Here is an 11,974-nt window from a genome sequence, read left to right on the forward strand (position 1 = left end):
GCCCTTGCCGCCGCGTCCTCGCTGCTGCGCCGTCCCGACCCCCAGCCGTGAATATTTATAATCGGTGTAAACATTGACTTCCAGTAGCCCTGAATCATCCCTAACGAAAACAGTGCCACCTGGCACGCCAGAAATGAAAGGGGGTTTTGTTAAGCGCGAGACTTTTTCAAGTTTTCTGAATTAACCGACGGGTTGCTCGCTTGTCTGTGGAAAACAAAAGGTTCTTTCCCCCCCACCACCCGGACCCCCCCACCCGAGTCTACCTCGCGGTACTCGGAGAGCAACAAGCGGCAAACGAGATACGAGACCGTACGTGGGAGGAATGCAGAATTGCTCAGTGCAACAGAACAAAAGGCATCTGCCTTGTCCGCGCGTGCATCGGGGTTTGGGACGTCCGGGGCTTCTGGTGAACCAGGGGTGCGCGAGCAACTGCAGGCCAGCGAAGTCCTCGACTGGATTTCTACCGTCAGCCACGCAGCAGAGCTCCCAAACTGGCACGATCCGCTTGCTCAGAGCTAGACGGGTGTTGAAAAGTACATTGCTGAATGAAATCAGCTCTCAGCAATACAGCGTTTATCCTTGCGCTGTGTTAACCCTTCTGTTTGTTCTCCCGGTGCACCCGAGTGCTGGTTTGCTCTTGCTCTTCTTTTTGCTAAAGTGAAAATCATTTTGCTGACGCTGATACCATCTTCATGTGTAAGGGGATTTTTTCCCCCCTCGGATTTCTGTCCTTCCAATGTGTTTGGGGGGAGGGGGGTCTTTAAAATGAAAATAGCCCTGAACAGGACCAGCACAAAGCTGGGAAACAAGTGGTGTAAAATAGATTTTAAGCTAAAAACAAGCAAACAAACAAACAAAAAAAAAAACCCCAACCAACAAAACCAAAAGGTATGAGCATTCCTTCCTGAGTAATTGTGACAGAAACATGTAAAGTCATCAGGGTGTTCCATTCAGACTTCCCAAAAGCCAGTTAAAAGGATTTTACCTCAAGGATAAACCAAGAATTAGGAAGACATTTGTAACAGAGTAGATTATTTAGGCTTGGCCTAGAGTTCCTTTTATTAGCAGTTATTTCCAATCTTCATAAAGGTTTTGCACAATATTAATTTTGCTTACTTTCTATAGATTTTTTCCAGGGATTCTTTTTTAGCAGTCTTGATACACAGTGACCATTTGCTACTCTCCCTAATGTGAAGGAAAGTTCAAATTGATTTTTCTCTTTTAAATCCAAACCTCAAACGTAACACAAAAGGATTCTGTCGAAAACGCTACATAAAGAGAGGCACCAATATGTAATGCATCAAAGTGGCGAATCTTTAAGTCAGTCAACAAAAGTCAAACCAGAAGCACAGCTTGGCATTTCAGCATCCATCCGTCAATACGTATGCTGCAGCACAACAGCAACTGCAGTATTTTAACAGAAAGAACTGGACTGTATCCAGGAATGTGGATCAGACACCGAGGGACGAGGGCAAAAGCCTAGAACTGAATACTCAGTCGAGAAACACGAGAAGAGAAATGCTTTACGCTGCTAGAGACGCTGGTCACTTGCTCAGTGTGGCTTAACAATAGTTGCTCCTGGGTTTTTTTGAGCATCATCCTCTGATGGAACGATGGAGCCTTTTAAAGCGGCAGGAAGAAAATCACCAGCTGTGTTGCCGTTTACTATTAAAAGAACATTAGAAAGCAATGCCTTCGTTACGGACATTGGCCATTACAAACTTAACATCCACCCGCACGCTTGCAGCATCGCTGCAAATTTCAAACGATGACAACCTTCCCAATGTCTGGCGAGTCAGGACAATGAAATGCGGCAGCCTGTTTTTTAGAGATGGAGACAGCTGTGCTTTGGTTTTCCTACAGAAAAGAGCATAATCGAGGGAACACAAGGAAACGCAGTTGGCTTTCCAGGCGGGTGCCAAGTTACAGAACAGGTACACAAGCAGCTCAGGCTCTTCCTCTAAAGCATGCCTCTGAGTGGAAACTTCAGCAGCTGCAGAGCAGTAGGGAGTCCGGGTAGTGCTGTAGGTGTGATCACCCACCATTCCCATGATAACAACCATCGCTGAATAAAAATAGTCTCATCATCCAAGAGCCTTCTGGAAAGAAAGACTTAAGAGATTAAGAACCAGATGCCAGTGACATCAAAAGAAGTAAGTCCAGACAGTGTTTTGTAGATTATTTTGTATAACAAAAAAGCTTTACAAAAAAACCAAGCAAAACCACCCACGTCACTACTTATTGATAAAGCTCTGAAAATAGCAAAACCACAGTTGAAAAACAGCCCAGGCAGAAATACAGTGTGTAGTAAACTCAGGGTGCAATTTATCAAAAAACAGCAAGCAAGCTAATATTGAAGAGCATGTTGAAATGTGAAACAGAAGCCCATTAGAAAATAGAGGTATTAGAGAGAGAAAAGTGCAACTTTTTGTCTGTAATGAAAGAACCTCAGAAAAAGTTACTTTGTTTTATAACGAGTAGCTTCATCCTCTTAAAAAACAGAAGGTGAAATTTTTAGAGAATGCCTTCAAGGGGGGGACAACTAATAGTATTGAAGGAATATGCACAACCTTTTAGGCATGTAAGCCGTCTTCAGATCTGAAATGGCAGATTTCTGGCTCTCCGTCTCTCTGTCTGTCCTTAGACCGTTATGACTCCAGTCCCATCACGACTCTTACCACCATAGGGTGAAGCAGCCTCGTTAGTTAGGTGGATCAGAAAATCTTTGGGGCGTGTCTTCTGGTTATATTCTGTGGAGATAGTTTTCAACTTCCTCTGCCTAAAACAGCCGTACTGTAAAGAGACCAGGTCTTGGGTTTTGTCCCCCAAGGAAAAAGCACATTGCTTTAATGACTCCAGCCAGTCAGTGGACCTTTCATTTGACCAGCTGCCCTAAACCGTGCTGTCTAAAAGTAGGAAGTCAAACAAAAAAAAGACTCGTGTTAATGGTCAGGCACCCCCCTACCTTGGGTAGGGCCCCGTAGTGCAACCTAGGATTGCCCATCATGCAAAAGGCATTTAGCAATGTTATTCTATTAATATATAACAGTCTGTTAAGATACTGATTCTGATCCCATTAAAAAAAGGCTCCCTGCCCAAGCTGATCTCAGTGGGAGTAGAACAAAATTCATTTACCTACACAGATTTCTCAGTCAGCAATTCACTGTACGCATAAATAAAAGGCCACCCACCTCCAGGAAGCTACCACCACAGAAAATTGAAAGAAAATCCTCTCTGGAGCTAAGCAGATATCTTGCCCCCTTCCTCTTCCCTCCGAATAAGAAAACCCCCACACCTAATATGTTCCCAAAGCTGAAGAAGCTGCTGCGTTTCTGAAATACATTGTCCTGCATCTTGCATTTTCAACTGTGATGCCTTGGATCATGCCCTAATGCCATTATACCCTGTGCAACCTCGAGTACTGAATTAGAAGGAAAGCCCACATTTTTGCAGTATCTAACTCTTGGTTCTAGGTAGATCTCCAGTGTGCTTTTGCAGGAATATACTGGTTATTTCTTTTTTTTTTTTCAGATTTTAAAATACTTTGTACTAGATGTCACTCTGCTAACCAGCCGGCTTCCTCACGTATTTCAGAGAGGATTTCATCTCTCTTCATTCTAGACCAAATAAGTTTATAACTTCTTGGACTGTGTGCCTCCCAGGTAATGCAAACCAGACTGATGAGAGGCAGTATTTTGAAGAATGCAATGTGTATTATCTGAACGGTCACATTTCAACGGGTGTTGCTGTCTCCACCTCCCTTGTACTGACAGACCACAGGTTAGTTCTGTGCTTTATTTGCCCATTAAGGAATTACAGCTTCCTCCCTTCCTCACAGAACCCTCACGTAGTTTTGTCCTGTAATGGGAGCAGATTCTTCCCTTCTCTGAGGGGAGTTTGAGAAGCCAGGGAGCAGGACAGCATTTCCAGGGCTAAATATGGAGCCACTCCCATATTCGAAAAGCATGTGGTACCTTTATTATTATCTATTAGTAATCTTTATTATTACCTTTATTATTAACTATTTGTTATTATTATCCTCAATGGAAAAACATCCAGGCAAGCCTTAGGAAGCTCTCCTCTAGTGCAGACTCTTGCCAGAAACATTTTTGCCAGAACGGTGCATAGCTGGTCTGCAAGCACATTGAGCTGTGCTGCTAATGTCAGTTTGCTGACAAGACTAGATGAACATGCTTCCGTCTCTTAAACCGGGAACAACGTCGTACATTTAAATGACTTCACAATGCTGACAAAAGTTTCTGTTGTAGAACTGGCTTGATTTAAAGGTGGCAGAATGTAGGATCATGATTAAGTTCAACAAGGTACATTAAAGGACAAGAATACATTTGGCTTAACTAAATTCATAAGGAGAAGCAATATATGGTGTCTTTCAAGATTAAAGTAGGGCCTACAAGCAAAATCTGTGGTTGATGCAAGACCACTGCGATATTAGCTGCAAAGCTCTTGGTTAAAAGACTTGGAGAAGCAATTTTTTAAGCTTTGCTTTAGAGGGTGCACCTCTGCCCACTGTGATCACCAGCTGTAGTGGATCAAACCCAGTGGTCCAACAACGTCCAGGACGATGTCACTGGCTTCAGAGGAAACACCAGTAAGACCTGCAACAGGTAGCAGTGGTCAAGTCTGCCAAAGGACTGACATTTGCTTGCGACATTTATTAGCTTGGAGCTTGGCTTTTGTCCTGCAATGCAAATGGCTGCACTTGGGAAAAACCCACACACACCCCTGGAAATCAAATCCAAGAAAAATTCCAATGCATCCCATCACCACAGCTACAACCAGAGCAGCCAACACAAATTCCTGGGCAAAGCAGACACTAAAATATTTGCCAAGTTCCACTGAAGTTCAGCGCTCTTTTTTTTTCACCCTATGTGCACTTCCTTTGCAGTTTTCCCCATAGCTAGTTAAGGACACTTTTTATGAAGTGAAATTATTGGAGTAAAACTTAACAAATGGGATGGGCCAAGGCAGCTGCAAGGCAAGCTGTTCTGCCCATCCAAAACTCCCATTGTACTGAGTTAGTTACCTTTGTCTAAAGGACTTTTAAATGGACAAGTATTTTCCCCAGCAGTGGCGGCGCACCCTTAAACTGTGCTGAAATTCAGATCTCTTTTTTGACTGACCTTAGGGCATCATCGGAAGTGTGACTCAGAGCACACACAGGCTGAAATAAGGAGGAATTACTGGCTTTTCAAAGGGTTGCTCATCCTAATTCTATTCTCAGACACCAGGGATTACTCATGCTCTTCAGAACATACTGCTGGCATCCCCCTGTGCTGCTCATTAGACACAAGGGTCTCGGAATGAAACCTAGTAGCCAGGAAGGCGGGATGCAGTAGCTGTTGGCTAGCGGCAGCACACCACCAGATCAGTACAAACTGCATATGCTTTACAAAACATAAGCACGCTTGCTCCATTCACCCTGCAGCACTTTCTCAGCTAAAATCCAAGCAAGCTACTTTCAGGAGCAAATTGATTTGTTTCCAAGAGTTGGAGTGGCTTATATGTTACCCTGGGGTAAAAAATCCAGCTGAAAAGGAGCAAACACATATACCTAAAAAAAAAGAAAAAACATCTTTACAGAAGAATTGAAGAGAATCATAGAAGAAATTATTGGGGGTGGTGGGGTGGTGGAGGGTGTAGGAACAAGGAAAGTATCTACCTCACCCAAAATAAAGAAAAAAGGAGACTGGAAAAAGTTACTTAGATTGTCGCCATTCTACATTTGAATTAAAGACAGTATCATCTCCTGCATTCAGGGATTTTAAAAGTGCCTTAACATGATTGCTTGGCTTTTCTGAAACAGTCTCTAATTATTTCTGATTATGTAAATAAATTGCTGGTATTTTCTGTAAAGTGTTTCTTTCAAAACCATCATTGTCACTTCTAGGGTAGATCCATCTCACCAACTCTCATATTCCATCCAGCCGGTCTCCAATTGGTCAAATGTTGATGCACAGTTAGTCAACAGAAAGGAATACACATTTACATGACACAATTAATTTGCCCTGTTTTGGACATCTGAAGTGCAATGAGATGAATCATGCCCCGAAAGTGCCCCATGACTGAAGAGCTCCTGGATGTCTCTTTCTGCTACAGACACCTATACTGTACATGGGGAAATTTTGGTGAAACAAATCCCAATGCAGGTTTCTAAATCTCTCTTTGTTTTGAAGGAAATGCTGCCAAATTTCATATTTTCTGTACTCTAATGTTCAGCATTACATCATGTTTTCTTGTCACCTGCCTTACGAATTACCTTGCAGTCAAAACTGGGAACCACACTCTTCATCGTTACATGAGCATGTTAATTTCGGTAGAGGTTCTTTTAGGTCAATAATATGCCCTCTTTTCCTGTATTTTTTCTACACAAAAAAAATCCAACTATGTACAAATATAAATATTTTTCCTTTATAAAATTATTCCCATTTAAAGCTTTAACCCTATCTCAAAACTCAATATTTCAATCAAGATTTTAGTTCATTATGATAGCCAGAAAATCCTTTTTTCTTTTTTTTCCTTTTATGCTAAAACTGAAGAGAAACACATATCCTCTTTACCTGGAACTTGTTCAGAAGACTATTTTAAGTTAACAGACACTGGGAAAATCCTTTGTTATTTTTCAGTGGTGAAACAAGTTCCATGCAGTTTTTCATTCTATTTTACATGTACAACTACTACGTGTTCAATTTACGCACATATTTGACTTAAATGTGTGCTTAAAGTCCTTAGGATTTATGTGTGTTGAAGATTTTCCAGAATCAACAGCAAGTCAACGTAGTCTTAAGCGGAAAGTCGCATACCTCTTACGTTGTTATGCTTTTCCTATGTCTCATTCCTCTAACGTCTGCACTAGGAGAAAAAAATCCACTGAAGCCAGTAGAAGTACAGGTGTAAAAAACAGATCCAAGGTTGAAAACAATTTTTTTGTGCCCAGAGAAAACTGCACTACTGAAACCCATCAGACTGAACAGGAGAGGCAGCAATTCGTACTTACAAGTAGGACTTTTCTCACTGTCTACACTGCAGTGACCTTAGGCTCGAGATGTGTTATGAGGTGCTTAACTGAAAAGCACTATGGGATTATAAGGAGTTTAGAAACACATCCAAAAGAAAAGCATTTTCTAGAGCTAATTAAATGCTAGGGTTTTTTCTCTTTCACCATCTCTCCTCAATTGAAAGGTGTGACTTCAGGGACTCTTTCTATTTAAAAGATGTCTTGGTGATATTACAGGAGAGGGAACAGAGATAATAAATCACGCAGCAGCTGTTGAAATAATATTATCCAACCTGTAAAGACATTTTTCTAAATCACCTCACACATTCGTCACTCTACCAGTATTGCATCTGTATAATGAGCTACTCCTTTGCTTTCCCCTCTGCTGTGGCTCCCCATTCTTCTGAACCGCCCATGCTGGAATTGTGATTCCAGCTGCGCTATGGAGTCCCTGCAAAGAAGAACACCACTCAGCTCCCGCAAAGAGAATCTATAAACCCTGTTGATAGCAGACTATGGAAAACCACAGCCTACATAGTGAAGCACGCCCATGCTGGAATTGTGATTCCAGCTGCGCTACTATGGAGTCCCTGCAAAGAACACCACTCAGCTCCCGCAAAGAGAATCTATAAACCCTGTTGATAGCAGACTATGGAAAACCACAGCCTACACAGTGAAGCATATCCTGACCTAAGGAAGAGAAAAGGGTTGAGTTTACCACTAGTTTAAACTTATTAAGAAAAATTAGCACAATTAGAGAGGTTACCCAGTTTTAGTAATTTGGTAAGTAAGTCTTCTTTCAGCAGTCTAGAAGGCAAAAAGGGATATTTATGTCACCATTCTTCTGAACAGCAAGTTAACAACTTCTTACAGAGCACCGTCAGCAACTACAGCACATTTTCTTCATCCATTCTGGTACGGTTTCCGATCTGGTTTATGAAACACGTGCCATAATTTTATCAAAGCTTATCTCTTCTTGGAGATGGACTAGGATAACATATCCCAACTGACTCTACAACATCTGTCAAAGGCTGATGAGGAATGAATACCATTAAGCTGTCTGTCTGACCCTGCACAGGAAGAAGAATGGCCATTTGCTATACATGATTCATTGTCAAAAAAAAAAAAAAAAAAAAAATCAGAAATGCTTTCTGGAGGCTGCATGCTGCCTCATTACTTTCTTGTAGTCAGTATGTAAGTAAAACCAGTAGAGAATGCATATACATAGTTTGGACTGCAGAAATTTACAACTTTGATGAATTTCAAAGCTGCATTAATTCTCTTTTTACTGGTCTCAAAATCCAATAATGTTGCAAAGGCATCCTGAAAGACACATTGGTTTTCCCCAAACCAACATTTAGCTAACCCTGAGAAGAAAGTTTTCTGTCAGTGCAACTGCAAACTATCCTTTCCAATGACACAAAAAGGATGTCAAATCACTTCATAAATAACAGCTACTGGTACAGTCCCCATTTGAGTGAGAGAACTTCAAACTCAGACTATCGAAAAGCAAAGGGATCTACTTCTACTGACAGAGTGCCATCCTTCCAGTAAATCATGCCATACGACTGAGCCAGCATTCGGTATAATTAGGGAGAGCGAGGTTTCCTTAGAGAAGATCAACCACTGGAGGACCGAGAGATTGCTGTGCTGTCAGGAGACCCATTTACGGAAGTTTGTCTCTCTGCATGGTGCTAGCTGTTCAACCAGCTTCACTGATGGGTTCAGCTTTGGACAGCAGTGAGTCTGTTTTGGAGCCAGCTGTGTCTGGTGTGGGGGCAGCCCCTGGTCTCTTTTCACAGAGGCCACCTCTGCAGCCCTCCTGCTACCCAGGCCTGGACACATAAATCCAATACACTGAGGAAGTAGACATGATCATCTTTTGGGTGTTTGGACTATAAACCTTTCCTGACCCCCTTTCCCACATTACCACCAGTTTGTTTGTGAAGTAAAAAAATTAAACAGGCCTAGTTCAAACCACAGCCTGCTAGCCCACCATGTAACTGATGGGATTAAGAAAAAAAACCACCAAACCATCTGTGATTCATTCTAAGGAGAATGTAAACCATGACCAGAAAGCACTTTAGGGAAGGGGATTTTAGCGCACAGCTTTGGATACACCTTAACACAACTTCTACTGAAACGAGATTTGAGGCTTTACAGAACCAAAGCAGTTGCAATCCGTGCCACTGGCACAAATCCCACGTGAGGCTGGGGAACCACACCATCCCTTCCTCCAGAAGGGCTCAGCAATAGCAACCAGAGCTTCTGGTCTCCTTCAGGCTAGCTGCTTCCCTGAAGAGGTCTTCCCTTTGAAGGCCAACCACAGGTTCCTTCTAGCATCGAAGGTGGGGAGTCCTCTTTAAGGCATATGAACCGTTATGGTAAAATGCACTCACAGGTACTCATGTAGGGGCAGCCACCGCTGCGTTGCTGAGGGCAGCTGACCTCGTGGGCTTTGGTCCCCAGTGGGGAGGGAATATACTGTAGCATGCTCGGAGATTGCCTTTCCTCTTCTGGTAGCAAGCGAGAGTAAAGCAACAAGCGAAGGCTTATGACAGCACCTCTCTTTGCTGCGCTTTCAGGGACAGCTAAAGGCCCCTCAGAAAAGGGTCTCTTCTCCGTTCCATAGGGGACACTTCCCTGAAATACCTGAAACTTTTTTGCTCTTGTTTGATGTTACACTCAGTAGTTTCAGACTTGCCAGAAGGCAGAGCACTGAGGGAAGAAAGGAAAACCAGGTCATTTCCTTAATAACTAAATCCAGTGGCAGGCCCTGCCTTTAGCTTAACCTTTGCAGTTGTGGTTTTCATTATTTATAAATTTATGTTATTTTTTGTAACTATCCCTATCTATCACAATGCTAGCAGCAGGTGCCAAATCCATGTGTACTAGAGCAAATATCAAGTAGCTTTGCATTTAGGGCAGGAAAAAAAAATTAAAATGAAATTCTCTCTCCTGAGGGACCCAATCATCATGCCAGTTTAAGTTGCAACACACACCTGATGAAATGATTGTGCCTCAAATTAAGCCTTCTAATTTGTCCATAAAACTGGGTCACAAAGCTTATTTCCTCTTCCCCTCACCCCCATTCACAGCTCCTATACATGCTAGTGAACTATATTACACAGAGCAAATAATATGCTGAAGGGCAGGGCTTTGTAGATGGCTCTTCAGCATATCTATGCTGTGTGTTACAAGTACAGGTGGCAGCCAGCTTGACATCTGAATCAAAACAAAGTGTATTTTACAGAGGTGCTCTTTGAATCCATTATTGCTATGCTGCTCACTAACCCTAACCCTATCAATGCAGTAATCTCACCTCCTCCTCTTTCCGCCCCCCTTCCCCCCCATTTGTGTCACCAGCATCACAAAAATCTTAAGGGTTTTTTTCAAGTGTTTCTCAGTCTCCTGAGTTATGCAGGCAGTTTCCAGACCAGTTTGTAAGCCAACTTAACCATTGTTGGTAGTCATTTGCAAAATGTCCATTACAACATGCAGTAGTCACAAAAGATTTCTGTTTTCTTCTCCTCCGGATGCAAGGATTTTTTTTTAAAAAAAAAAAAAGATCTGAAGTAATGTGTACTTATTTAGAAGAATTATTATTATACTGTAAACTGGGAGATAAAACATTTGTCACACATGCTGACAAAGCCCCCCAGCCAAAGTCTCTTATCGCTCAACCATCGAGACAAACAACTGATCGTTTTTATGCCCTCAATAGATGTTCCAGCTGCTCAGGTCAGTGGAATACCCACTTCCATCTCTGCCCAACAGCAGCAGACTCAAGCTCTTGAAAGTCACCATCTGACACCAGGAACAAAAGGTCAAACCATAGTCTAGACAGAAGCTGTAAACTGGGATGCTCAAAAGCCATCAGTCTGATGGACTGAAAGAGGAGCCTAGCAGGGTCTGTACAACATATTACAGGCAAAATGGGCATCTTATCATACATACCTGCCTCCCATTTACTTAACAAACAATACACACAGGTCAGATTTTTGGCCCATGCTACAACGTGTATAATTTCATAGTTGTTTATGCATCTGAGTTTATCCAAAAACATAGCAGAGTTTTCTCTCTTTCTCAGCAAGGCACTCAGTCACCTTATGTTAGGAAACCAGATCCAAAAGGACAAGTCAAATGCAGTGTAGATATACCCTGATGGAGACAGGATCAACACAACTGAAGTTACTAGAAGATTTCCAGAGATTCATTTGAGCCCAAGATTAAATTCAGTCTTCAGTCTGGAGACACCAAATTGAAAAGCCACGGCAAAGCAGAGAATTAAACTATACAACTGTTGCGCTTCCATTCTTTTTCTTTCCAAACCCATCACAATGCTGCTAGTGTCATCCCAACATCAAGTAGTACAGGCACCCCAGTCAGACCTCTGACACTTTTTGCCCGGCCTCCTCAGGGCCCAGATTTCACCCCACCTGTTTTATAGCTCACAAGTAGAATAGCAATCTGAAGGTGAGGAATGAAAAATGCAGCAAAACATTCAGGATTTACACTCAGCTAGTGTCTCCTCATGTTTCCACTTGCTAAGCTCTGCTGTGGTGTCACGGAGCAGAGTTGAACACCTTCTGCATTTTGCTACATAGGTCTAATATGCATGCAGCTCCCTGTGCCCCCTGCCTACTGTGATTACTCCTGCTTTTGGCAATTAACACCAGGAGATTAACAATTGGCTTAGGACAATTGACTCTGGAGGCAATTAGCCTCTTACAGGCACCTCACTAGTTGCCAATTTCATAGAGGTGAGAGGTGCAGGGGCTATTAATGAAATGCATCAGGAAGAAATAACTGAGCTGTCAGTTAGTCTCGGGTCTCATCCATAATTCTGCTTAAGAACAAATGCCGTAATTCTACATCCCATGTGAATCACAGGAGGCTAAGTGAAGTCACCTTAGAAGGACTGCTTTCCTTTGCCATAAATAAAGAATTCATTGGATG

Source organism: Egretta garzetta, unplaced genomic scaffold (genome assembly GCF_000687185.1).
Source record: "Egretta garzetta isolate BGI_Z169 unplaced genomic scaffold, ASM68718v1 scaffold159, whole genome shotgun sequence".
NCBI lineage: Eukaryota > Metazoa > Chordata > Aves > Pelecaniformes > Ardeidae > Egretta > Egretta garzetta.